Genomic DNA, 13,310 nt, shown 5'->3' on the forward strand with positions numbered 1-13,310 from the left:
TCATTATGGTCTCTGGTAAGTTGTCACATTCTCAAATTTCACAGACTTGAGAATGAACAGTGGTATTGAGATATATATATATATTTATATATAAATATATATATATATAATATTTATAAGATAGATAGATAGATACAGCTAAGAAAAGCACTCAGATTTTAATCCCCAAACTTCAAGTCCCTTCTATTTTAAAACCTCAATGTATACAAGAAAATAATTCAATTTTTTTTCTGACTTACAAGGCTCTCCAGAAGCCTGTGGAACATGTTTTGATCGATCTGTTTCTTGAAATCTGAATGTTTGAGTGGGACCTCTTTCTCTGGTGGGTCAGCTGATAAAGAATCCGCCTGCAATGCGAGAGACCTGGGTTCGATCCCTGGATTGGGAAGATCCTCTAGAGAAGGGAACAGCCACCCACTCCAGTATTCTGGCCTAGAGAATTCCATGGACTTTATCGTCCATGGGGTGGTAAAGAGTCTGAGTGACTTTCACTTTCAAGTCTATTTCTTGGTGACTTTCAAGTCTATTTCTTGAAATCTGAATGTTTGAGTGGGACCTCTTACTCAAAAAGATTCAAGTTCCCTTCTAAAAAGGCCATATGGTCTCCAATTCTGCTGAGCAACATAAATCATTTCCTAAGACAAGACTGGCCTTTAAGGTCAACTAAGCAATATCTAGGGTAAAGTCCTTTTGTGTGTGTGTGGTTGGCCAGCCAGCAGCTGTGTTCATCTTTTTCCTCTCCTCACACCTTGAAATTACTAATCTCCTCTCTCTCTGCTTCTTCTATCCAAAAAAACCCCCAAGATTTATTTTACTGATTGAATTATTTTTAACTCTTGATTGTATTTATTCCATATGCATGCAAATTAGTTTTGTGTTTTGTCTAATGATTTTTACCTGAACTCCAAGCTTGTAGAGCTGCAGTTGTTCCGATTGGAAAGGGTTTGGCCCTTTAGTGAGAACTGTAAAGCCGAGATGAATAGCAAGAAACAGATACAGATAATGAAACACTTCCACTCACCCAGGATTCATCAACTGCTTCTATTTCTGCTGTTGGCATATGCCTTGCTACTCATCCGCTATAGATTGCAAAGCAAGACGTTGCATTTCTATACTCCAGTTTTTCTTAACATTTAGAGATTGGGTGTCTTGTGTAGAAGGAACGCAGTTTAATTAAATCATTTGTATCTAGTCTCATATGTTGTATGTGAAATCTCTTTTACCCTTCCAACTCCTATTTTCTGTTCAGAGTAACTTATGATTGATTAGTGCTCACTTGCCTTTTTATTTATAGGCATTGGCTTTCCATTTAATATTTCTTAGTGCACTTATTTTTTTAACTGCTGCTGCTTTGATTTTTTGGCATACACGCTAGTGCCTTCTGGACTGTGCTAAGCTTTGACAAGACTGAAGAGGAGGCCCGACTGAATTTGTCTAGTACAGCTAGCACTCCACTCAAAATAACTTTTCCTTTAAAAAATCTATTTTTACTGGTTCAAGCCTCGTCTAATCTTTCAATCACAAGGTTGAACTTTGCATTTTATTTTCAAGTACAAGGGGTAATGTTGAAGACATTAATAAACAGGAAAAAAAATCTCTTTTATCTCGGTGCTTTTAACATGGGTTAATTGGATAAAATTAAATCTGTTGTTTGATTCTTCTGTGTTAATCAGCTTTGTAGGCCAAAAATATCAAACACTTGGCCTTTTCCAGTAAAATATCTTATAGTGAAGATCTTTTTTCCCTTTGCCAGTTCTGGAACTTCATACGTGACACAGAGCACTATTTCTGATCACAAATGAATAATCTCGCAAGAGAGTATCCAGCTTGTCCTAAGATGGTTTATAATAGAACTTGTTCTAACACAACTGCCTGTCCAGTGTGCATTATCTACAGCTCTTGCTATCTTTGCACCATCTGAATTATTAGCTTTTTAGGAAAATAAGATTAACAAAAGAAATTTTTAGGAGATCAGGAGGAAAATGGTTTAATTGGTCCAAGTTTGCTTTGGCTGACAGGACCACTCCATCATCCCCTGATGGACTCCAGATTCACTATGTTCTTTGAAGCTTTATGGCAAATTAATAATGGGAATAGAATGCACAATACTCAGAGTAAATAGTAATGGAAACCATGGGCTTTGGTTCAATGTAGCAATAGGTTCATCATTGTAACAGATGTGCCATTCTGGGGGTGGAGGGGGATGTTGATAGTCGGGGAGGCTATAAATGTGTGGCAGCAGAGGGTACAAGGAAGTCTATGATGTACCTTCCCCTCGATTGTGCTGCAGCCTTTGAACTGCTCTTGTAAAATAGAGTCTTAATTTTAAAATTAAAAAGAATGTAATGGGAAGTGGCAAAACAAAACTGATTTAAGAAAAATAATTCATCTGTAGCTTCCCATGACGGTGGAAAAAGTAACTACTGATTCAAGAGAAAATTTTTATTTTATCTTCATTTTTGAATAGGGAATAAATGTACCTGGTTATGGGCTTGTTAGATGGCACTAGTGGTAAACAACCTGTCTGCCAATGCAGGAGACATAAAAGACTCAGGTTCAATCCCTTGGTTAGGAAGATCCCCTGGAGGAGGGCATGGAAACCCACTCCAGTATTCTTGCCTACAGAATCTCATGGACAGAGGATCCTGGTGGGCTATAGTCCATAGGGTCACAAAGAGTTGGACAGACTGAAGTGACTTAGCACATATACACATACTTGGTTATAAATTAAAGCAACATTAAAGACAACACAGTGGGGGTTCCCTGGTGGCTTCAGTGGTAAAAATCCACCTACAATGCAGGAGACACAGGTTCGATCCCTCATCTGGGAAGATGCCACATGCTGCCAAGCCCATGCACCTGTACAATGACTGAGCCTGTGCTCTAGCCCAGGCTCCACCACACAAGAAGTCACAGCAATGAGAAGCTTGTGTGCCACAACTAAAGAGTAACCCTCGCTCACTGCAACTAGAGAAAACCCACAGGGCAAGGAAGACCCAGCACCGCCACAAACAAATAAATGAGTAAAATTATTAAAAAAAAAACAAACAGTGAAAAGATGTCCTCCCATCCTGCTTCTATCTGCCCCATTCCCCACCTGCCACTCCCAAAGGTAACCAAATTTTCAGATTCTGGTATATCTCTTCAGAGTTTCTTTATGCAATGATGAAAGTGAAAGTGTCAGTCTCTCAGTCAGGTCCGACTCTTTGCGACCCCATGGACTATAGCCCGCAGGCTTCTCTGTCCATGGAATTCTCCAGGCAAGAATACTGGAGTGGGCTGCCATGCCCTTCTCCAGAGGATCTTCCTGACCCAAGGATCAAAAATGGGTCTCCTACATTGCAGGCAGATTCTTTACCATCTGAGCCACCAGGGAAGACCTATGTAATGACAATCATATACAAATTTATATTCATATTCTTCATACCATACAAAATATAGATTATATATGTCATTTCAGATCTTTTAAATTTTACTTCTCAATACATTTGTAACAGTTTCCATTTGCATATGGAAAGAGAACTTTTTTCTTTTTTAGAGCTGCCTTGTATTGCAGCTACATGGGCCAAAAATTGCTTTTAAATCAGTTCCTTATTAAAGGACATTTAGATTATTTTCAACATTTTGCTATAATAAACAAGGTTACAACATAAAAGCTTGTATGTAAGTCATTCTCATTGTGTGCAGTTTTATCTGGAGGATAAATCCCCAGAAGTGTAATTTTGGGGTCCAAAGGAAATGCATTTATAATTTTTAAAGATAATGCCACAATACACTTTATAGGGCTGGTACCACTTCAAGCTGATAGGTGAAACTGCTTTCTGCTATAGGTTTAATTAGCATTTATCTTATTATGAGTGAATTGAATATATTTTACATTTTTAAAGATCTAGTTGTATTTCTTTTCTTGTGAAATATCTGTTCATATCATTTGCCCACTTTAAAAAAAAAAACAAAACACATTACCTTTTTCTTACCAACCTCTAGTAGCTCTGTATATATTAGGGAGATTAATTTTTTATACATAGTATGAACTGCAGATTATTTTTGCCAATATGCTATCTCTACTTTGATAGTTTTTACCCTGCAAAAGTTTTTATTGTATTAATATTGGGTTGGCCAAAAATTTCATTCATATTTGTCTCAGAAAACTCCAAATGAAGTTTTTGGCCAACCCAAGATAATTCTATTCACAGTTAGAAATCCTTCTCTATGGCAAAGCCTGAAGTAATTCACCCACGGTCTTTCTTCTATTTTATGATTTCATATTTATATTGAAATATCTAATAATTTGGAGTTGATCATGGAGCTGACTGTGGCTCAGATCATGAACTCCTTATTGCCAAATTCAGACTTAAATTGAAGAAAGTAGGGAAAACCACTAGGCCATTCAGGTATGACATAAATCAAATCCCTTACAATTATACAGTGGAAGTGAGAAATAGATTTAAAGGGACTAGATCTGATAGACATAGTGCCTGATGAACTACGGATGGAGGTTCATGACATTGTACAGGAGACAGGGATCAAGACCATCCTCAAGAAAAAGAAATGCAAAAGCAAAATGGCTGTCTGTGGAGGCCTTACAAATTAGCTGTGAAAAGAAGAGAAGAAAAAAGCAAAGGAGAAAGGAAAGATATAAGCATCTGAATGCAGAGTTCCAAAGAATAGCAAGGAGAGATAAGAAAGCCTTCCTCAGTGATCAATGAAAAGAAATAGAGGAAAACAATAGAATCGGAAAGACTAGAGATCTCTTCAAGAAAATTAGAGATACCAAGGGCACATTTCATGCAAAGATGGGCTCGATAAAGGACAGAAATGGTATGGACCTAACAGCAGCAGAAGATATTAAGAAGAGGTGGCAAGACTACACAGAAGAACTGTACAAAAAAGATCCTCAGAACCCAGATAATCAGGATGGTGCGATCACTCACCTAGAGCCAGATATCCTGGAATGTGAAGTCAAGTGGGCCTTAGAAAGCATCACTACGAACAAAGCTAGTGGAGGTGATGGAATTCCAGTTGAGCTATTTCAAATCCTAAAAGACGATGCTGTGAAAGTGCTGCACTCAATATGCCAGCCAATTTGGAAAACTCAAGAGTGGCCACAGGACTGGAAAAGGTCAGTTTTCATTCCAATCCCAAAGAAAGGCAATGCCAAAGAATGCTCAAACTACTGCACAGTTCCACTCATCTCACATGCTAGTAAAGTAATGCTCAAAATTCTCCAAGCCAGGCTTTAGCAATACGCGAACCATAAACTTCCAGATGTTCAAGCTGGTTTTAAAAAAGGCAGGGGAACCAGAGATCAAATTACCAACATTCTTTGAATCATTGAAAAAGCAAGATAGTTCCAGAAAAACATCTATTTCTGCTTTATTGACTATGCCAAAGCCTTTGATTGTGTGTATCACAATAAACTGTGGAAAATTCTGAAAGAGATGGGAATACCAGACCACCTGACCTGCCTCTTGAGAAATCTGTATGCAGGTCAGGAAGCAACAGTTAGAACTGGACATGGAACAACAGACTGGTTCCAAATAGGAAAAGGAGTTCGTCAAGGCTGTAGATTGTCACCCTGTTATATATAACTTCTATGCAGAGTACATCATGAGCAATGCTGGGCTGGATGAAGCACAAACTGGAATCAAGATTGCCGGGAGAAATATCAATAACCTCAGATATGCAGATGACACCACCCTTATGGCAGAAACCGAAGAAGAATTAAAGAGCCTCTTGATGAAAGTGAAAAGGAGAGTGAAAAAGTTGGTTTAAGGCTCAACATTCAGAAAACTAAGATCATGGCATCTGGTCCCATCACTTCAGGGAAAATAGATGGGGAAACAGTGGCTGACTTTTTGGGGGGGGCTCCAAAATCACTGCAGATGGTGATTGCAGCCATGAAATTAAAAGACACTTACTCCTTGGAAGGTAAGTTATGACCAACCTAGATAACATATTAAAAAGCAGAGACATTACTATGCCAACAAAGATCCGTGTCATCAAAGCTAACATTTTTCCAGTGGTCATGTATGGATGTGAGAGTTGGAAAGCTGAGCACTGAAGAATTGATGCTTTTGAACTGTGGTGTTGGAGAAGACTCTTGATTGTCCCTTGGACTGCAAGGAGATCCAACCAGTCCATCCTCTTTTTTTTTTTAATTTTATTTTATTTTTAAACTTTACAATATTGTATTGGTTTTGCCAAATATCGAAATGAATCCTAAAGGAGATCAGTCCTGGGTGTTCATTGGAAGGACAGATGCTGAAGCTGAAACTCCAGTACTTTGGTCACCTGATGCGAAGAACTGACTCACTGGAAAAGACCCTGCTGCTGGGAAAGATTGAAGGCAGGAGGAGAAGGGGACAACAGAGAATGAGATGGCTGAATGGCATCACCGACTCGATGGACATGAGTTTGAGTGAACTCCGGGAGTTGGTGATGGACAGGGAAGCCTAGCGTGCTGCAGTTCATGGGGTCACACAGAGTTGTACACGACTGAGTGACTGAACTGAACTCTAACTATATTACCATATGTGATATTTTCAATTCTCTCTTCCTTAAAGCAGAGTGGAAATTAACAGCTTAATTTTTTTAAAAAGAGTTGACTTTGGCCCAATCTACAATGACAAAATCACTAAATTCATAGGAATATTTCTTTAACACTTCTTGGAAGTAGTTTTCTGAAGGTTACTCTAAAAGAACTACTATCAGAGATGACCGTTAAAAAGTATGTAATAACAAAAGACAATAAGTGCCTATTAATATGGTTTTTCCTGTAGTCATGTATGGATGTGAGAGTCGGACTGTGAAGAAGGCTGAGCACCAAAGAATTGATGCCTTTGAACTGTGGTGTTGGAGAAGACTCTTGAGAGTCCCTTGGACTGCAAGGAGATCCAACCAGTCCATTCTGAAGGAGATCAGCCCTGGGATTTCTTTGGAAGGAATGATGCTAAAGTTGAAACTCCAGTACTTTGGCCACCTTATGCGAAGAGTTGACTCATTGGAAAAGACTCTGATGCTGGGAGGGATTCGGGGCAGGAGGAGAAGAGGACAACAGAGGATGAGGTGGCTGGATGGCATCACTGACTCGATGGACGTGAGTCTGGGTGAACTCCGGGAGTTGGTGATGGACAGGGAGGCCTGGCATGCTGCGATTCATGGGGTTGCAAAGAGTTGGACACGACTGAGGAACTGAACTGAACTGAACTGAACTGAATAACCAGATAATTGATTAGGCCATATATTATATTTTATGTCATTTAATTCTCACATTAACCATACAAACCTTATTATATTCATTGTGCAACTTAAAAATAACTGGGGGGGGGAGGGTGGGGTGGGAGGTTCCCTGTTAACTAAGTGCTAGGTTCAATCCCTGGTCCAAGAAGATTCCATATACCAAGGAGCAACTAAAGCTGTGCACCACAACCATTGAGCCTGTGCTCCAGAGCCCAGGAGCCACAACTACTGAGCCCACGTGCTGCAGCTACTGAAGCCTGCGTGTCCTAGAGCCTGTGCTCTGCAACAAAAGAAGCCTCTGCAACGAGAAGCCAGAGCACTGCAATGAGTGACCCCTGCTCTCCGCAACTAAAAGAGAAGCCCACCCACAGCAATTGGGAAATTAAAGTAAAAATAAGTAACAATATACAAATAACTGGGACTCAGTAATTACAAGCACAGACAGAAATGGAATTTAGGTCTGCCTTCCTCCCAAACTCCTACTCTATAATATACTGAGAATCACTGTGTCTGTCTCTCCTTCTCTCTTTTTTCTCTCCCCATGTATACACACACACACATATATATATATACACATATCTATACATACACTCATATATATACACACACATATACATATAAACATATACAATATTTTTGTTTTATAAACATATGCTATATAATTAGCTATGTTCATATACATATTACATAGGCAAACTGATAAAAATACTATTACTGAGTGCACATATCTACTAGGCATTAAGTACTTTGCATATTTGACTCAAATGGTCCTCACTTTTAAAATCTTCTATTTTTTTGTTTTTGTTTTTTCAATTGGTCCGTTTTTAACTTTTTAATTGAGGTGTGGTTGATTTACAATATTATATGTTTCAGATATACAACATAGTGATTCACAGTTTTTAAAAGCTATACTCCATTTATAGAGGAGGAGATGATTGAATGGCATCTCATGTCAATGGACCTGAGTTTGAGCAAACTCCAGGAGTTGGTGATGAACAGAGAAGCCTGGCGTGCTGCAGTTCATGGGGTCACAAAGAGTTGGACACGACTGAGCAACTGAACCGAACTGAACTGAAACTCCATTTATAGTTATAAAATACTGGCCATATTCCCTGTGCTGTACAACATATCCTTGTAGTTTATTATTTTATACAAGGTAGTACCTTGGACCCCTTAATCCCCTACCCCTGTTGTCTCCTGTCTCCCTTCCCTCTTCCCATTGTTAACAGTCCATAAAAAATCTTCTATTAACTCCACTTTCCAGATGGAGAAACTGAGGCAAAGAAAAGTTAATTTGCCCAGAAGTCACACAAAATACGGGGCAAAACCAGAATTTGAACTCAGATAACATGCTCAGTGCCTTGCTCTTCCCTTCTCCTCCACATCCTACTGTACACATTTGGCAATAAACATCATGCATAGGTGCAAGTTGATCCTATATCAATAAATCGTCAAGTAACCAGAATGCCCAGAGACTGGGGCTAACAGACTTTTTGATCCCTAAGCATTATATGGATATTCCACTCTTCCTACAAGCTTCTTTCCATTCTTTCTTTTCTTTTTTTTTTTTAGCATCTTGCCCTAGTAAACACAGAATACAGAAAATAATGTGGCCTTCCTTTATAATTGAATATCTAGCTGTTATCAAACCCATAACAGAACCATTCATTTATCTCCTCCTCTCTAGGGCTCTCCTCTTCCATCTCTGTCTTCCAGTCGCTCTCACAATGGCCACCTCCAACACTCCAGCCCAATTTTGAATACACCTTTGTGCCAGCCCTTGACACTGAACTTTACCCCCTCATTTCCGCTGATCTCCTTGCTTCTCCCCTCCTCATTCCCCACCTCTGCTCTCACCCCTACCTTCACTCCCATTTGAAGACACTGACTTACACTTACTTACATCCAGACCCACGCCTGGCACAGAAGGGTTGTTCACATGTATTTGTTTTATTAAACAGTGTCTTAGATCTCCCTCTTCCCCTTTCAGCATTTCACCATGCTTCCTGGAACACATCATTTTTGCCTTTCCACCAACCCCCAGCCCCACCTTGAGCCCTGTGCCTTCAAATTGCCCACCACTCAACACCTACCCAGGTAGTGTCCTGTGATGAGAAATTATCCTGGACTTGAAATTATTCTTTCTTCACTGAGGAAGATTCTTAGTCTCTTAGTGCTCTGAGCTCAGTCAAACAGCCCTGAAGAAAAGCCAATCAGCTGACACTGCTATGGACACTAAACAGCCCAGAGGGCTGGTTCTCCAGGTGAAATCTACTTTTAAAAGAGGCAAAGTTAAGCTGAAAAAATGAACTACGAATAAAGCATGGAAACTGCTTTGGCAGAGGGGGAAGATGCCTGAGGTTCTTTAAAAACCACCTACACAGCTACCCATTCTTCACACATCCATTATGAAATTACATGTATGTAAGAAGTGTAATAAAAAAGAAACCAAATCCCAAACCATATTTAAATATTTGAGTTTTATCTGTGATTGCTATACTCCCCATTTTCCTAAGACTCTCTTTTTAGTTGAAAGCCAAGTGCTGAAGTTCTCCAGTTAATTCAGGGTTCAGATTACAATCAATTTTAAGTATAACTGCCTATCATCCAATCTCACTACTTCCTTCCGAGTTTATGAGACCCCAGCTGAGAATTTTTACCAACCTACGCAGGCTGATTTGTAGTTAATTGAATTTTCATTTCATTGAAAACAGAAACAGCTGTAAAGTATCATTAATTCTACACAGAAGAATTTTCATGGTATGTTAAATCTCGGTTGCAATCCATTGATTCACCATATTAACAAACTAAACAAACAAAAAAAAAAATATGATCTTTTCAATCGATTCAGAAAAGTGAAAGTGAAGTCGCTCAGTCGTGTCCGACTCTTTGCAACCGTGTGAACTGTAGCCTACCAGGCTTCTCTGTCCATGGGATTCTCCAGGCAAGAATACTGGAGTGGGTTGCCATTTCCTTCTCCAGGGGATCTTCCCAACCCAGGGATCAAACCTGGGTCTCCTGCATTGCAGGCAGATGCTTTACCCTCTGAGCCACCAGGAAAGTCATAAACAAATCTTACATACATTTCTCATAAAAATGCTCAGCACACTAAGAACAGAATTTAACTTTTAAAACCTGGCAAAAGTATCTATTAATACAAAAGACCTGTGGCTAATACCATACTGGATGACTGTATTAGTGTTTTAAGGCTGCCATAACAAAATACTACAGACTGGGGGGCTTAAACAACAGAAATGTTTTTCTCACTATTCTGGGGGCTAGAAGACCCAGATGTGGGTCAGACTGATTTCATTCTAAGACCGCTCTGCTTGACCTGTTGATGGCAGTCTTTCTGTCTTAACAGTCTTTCCTTGACATTTACACATATCTGTGTCCTCATCTCTTCTTCTTCTAAAGACACTAGTCATATTGGACTAGAAGCCACCCATGTAACTTCAGTTTATTTTCATTGCCTCATTAAAAGCCCCACCTCCAAACAGAGTCACATTCTGAAGTGTTGGGAGGTAGGACTGCAACATCTGGATTTGGGGAGAACACAATTCATCCAATAACAATGGTGAAAGACAATACTTTGCCCTATGAAAAGGACAAGGCAAGGATATCTATTCTTACTACTCTATTCAACATTGTCATGGAGGGTCTAGTCATTTCAGTAAGGCAAGGAAAAGAAATAAAAGATGTCCATATAGAAAAGGAAGAATAAAACTATCTTTATTCACAGCAAATACAATGATCATATATACAGAAAATAAAATAAAATCTACCAAAGTAGCTGTTAGAACTAACAAATGAGCTAGCAAATGAATTTCTCTATACTGCCAATGAACAGTCAAAAGATACAATTTTTAAAATACCATTTATAAGAGCATCAAAATTCATGAAATACTTGAGGATAAATCTCATAAAATATGTACTAAATCTGGACAATAAAAACAAAAAAAAAAAAACATTGCTGAAAGAAATTAAAGAAGATCTAATATTGTTAGGATGTCAACTCCTCCCAAATTGATCTGTAGATTCAACTCAATTTCAATTAAAATCTCAGCAGGTTTATCTGTAGAAATCGGCACACTGATTCTGGAAATGCAAAGGGACGAGAATAGCCATGATAACTTGAAAAGAAAAGAAAGCTGATGAACTACGCCTTTATCTGATTTTAAATTTATTATAAAAAATACACAATTACCTTTACTAACTAAAGATACTCAAATAAACCAATGAAATGGAGCAAAGAGACCGTAATTTTTCTATCCATATAAAAAAAGCTGATTTTTTTAGAAAGATGCAAAGGAAAATTAGTGGAGAAAGGATACTCTTTTCAATAAATGGTACCGTTTTCAACAAATAAGCTATTAAGACATGAATGCCAATAATATTTCACACCATATACAAAAATAAACTCAAAACATATCACAAACCTAAATGAAAGAACAAAAAATATAAAACTTCCAAAAAAACATAAATTAGAATCTTTGTAACTTTGGAGCAGGCAACACTTTCTTAGAAATGATGAAAAATATGGATACATTTATCTATAAAAACTAAGTAAATAATTAGAAATTTGTGAAAAATCAAGAATGACTGCACCTCAAAGACATTGTTAAGAAAATGAAAAGCCACACACTGGAAGAAAAGATTTTTAAATCTTATAGCCAACAAGGAACTATTTGTATCCAAAGAACTCTCAAAACTCAATATAAAGAAAACAACCGAATTAGTAAGTAGGCAAATGATTTAAACAGAGATTTCACCAAGAAAGATATAGTGATGGCAAATAAGTGCATGAAAAGATGTTCAATATCATTAGTCTTTAGGAAAATGCAAATCAAATATATAGTTAGGTACCGCCATACACTGATTACAACAGCTGAAGTGTTGATGAAGATTTAGAAGAACTAAAGTTCATTAACATTGTTAGTTGGATTGTAAAACAGTACACGTACTTTGGAAAACATTTTGGCAGTTTCTTAAAAGGTTAAGCACACACCGACCATACAATCCAGCCATTCTACCCTTAGGTATTTACCCGGGACAAATGATAGCATTTGTTCATACAAACAGCTTTGAATGATTGTTCACACAACTTGATTTGTAATAGTCATAAGCTAAAAATTATCAAATGCCCATTAATAAGTGAATAAAGAAACAAATGATGATATACCCATACAATGAAATACAACTCAACAATGTTAAGGAATGAATTGTTGACATAGATGTTGACACAACTGAGTCTCAAAATAATTATGCTAAGTGAAAGAAGTCATAATAAAAAATTAACTATATAATTCCATTTATATAAATCTCTAGAAAATGAAACTTATTTAAAATGACAGAAAGCAGGTCAATGGTTGTCTGAAGGGGCCCGAGGGAGAAATTATCAAGAGGCACAAGGAAACTTCGGGGGTCACGGATTTGTTCACTGTCTTGATTGTGCTAATTATTTCACAAATATATATGTATATATATTACATATAATATACAAACTTATGTGCAGTTTACTGTATGTCAATTATACCTCAATAAAGCAATTGAAAACAATTCATAGGAAACTCTGTAACTGCTTCAAGGGTAGATGGATGCATAGAAGGAAGGAGTAGAAGATAGCATATCCTGTTCCCTCAGCTGAAGTTTTCTCCTGGAAGGCAACTTCAACTCTAATAGACCAATCAGTGCAGATGTGCTAAACAACACTCATGTGTTATCTACACCCGGAGTTCATTTTAAACATGTCTCCCTGGAGATAACCTCTTAACCCAAAGGAGCTATTCTTGTGGTAGATATTTCAGACATTCTGGAAAGCTGGTGGGGAAAATACCATTAAGAAAAACAAGACTTTACAAAGCCCTTGCACGATCCCCGGCTGGCAGCCCGCCTTCAGAACAGTGGTTCAATAAAATGACTCTCACCAGCTGAGCCAATAGTTTTTCAAGGCGCCTCAGTGATCTCTAGGGACTAACTATGAGATTTTAAAAATCTTACTTTCTCATCTACGTTACCTGAAAATGAGAGGTTTCTGTGACATCAGTTAATCTTTACAAATGGAGAAA

Source organism: Bos indicus, chromosome 5, assembly GCF_029378745.1.
Source record: "Bos indicus isolate NIAB-ARS_2022 breed Sahiwal x Tharparkar chromosome 5, NIAB-ARS_B.indTharparkar_mat_pri_1.0, whole genome shotgun sequence".
In the NCBI taxonomy this organism is placed as follows: domain Eukaryota; kingdom Metazoa; phylum Chordata; class Mammalia; order Artiodactyla; family Bovidae; genus Bos; species Bos indicus.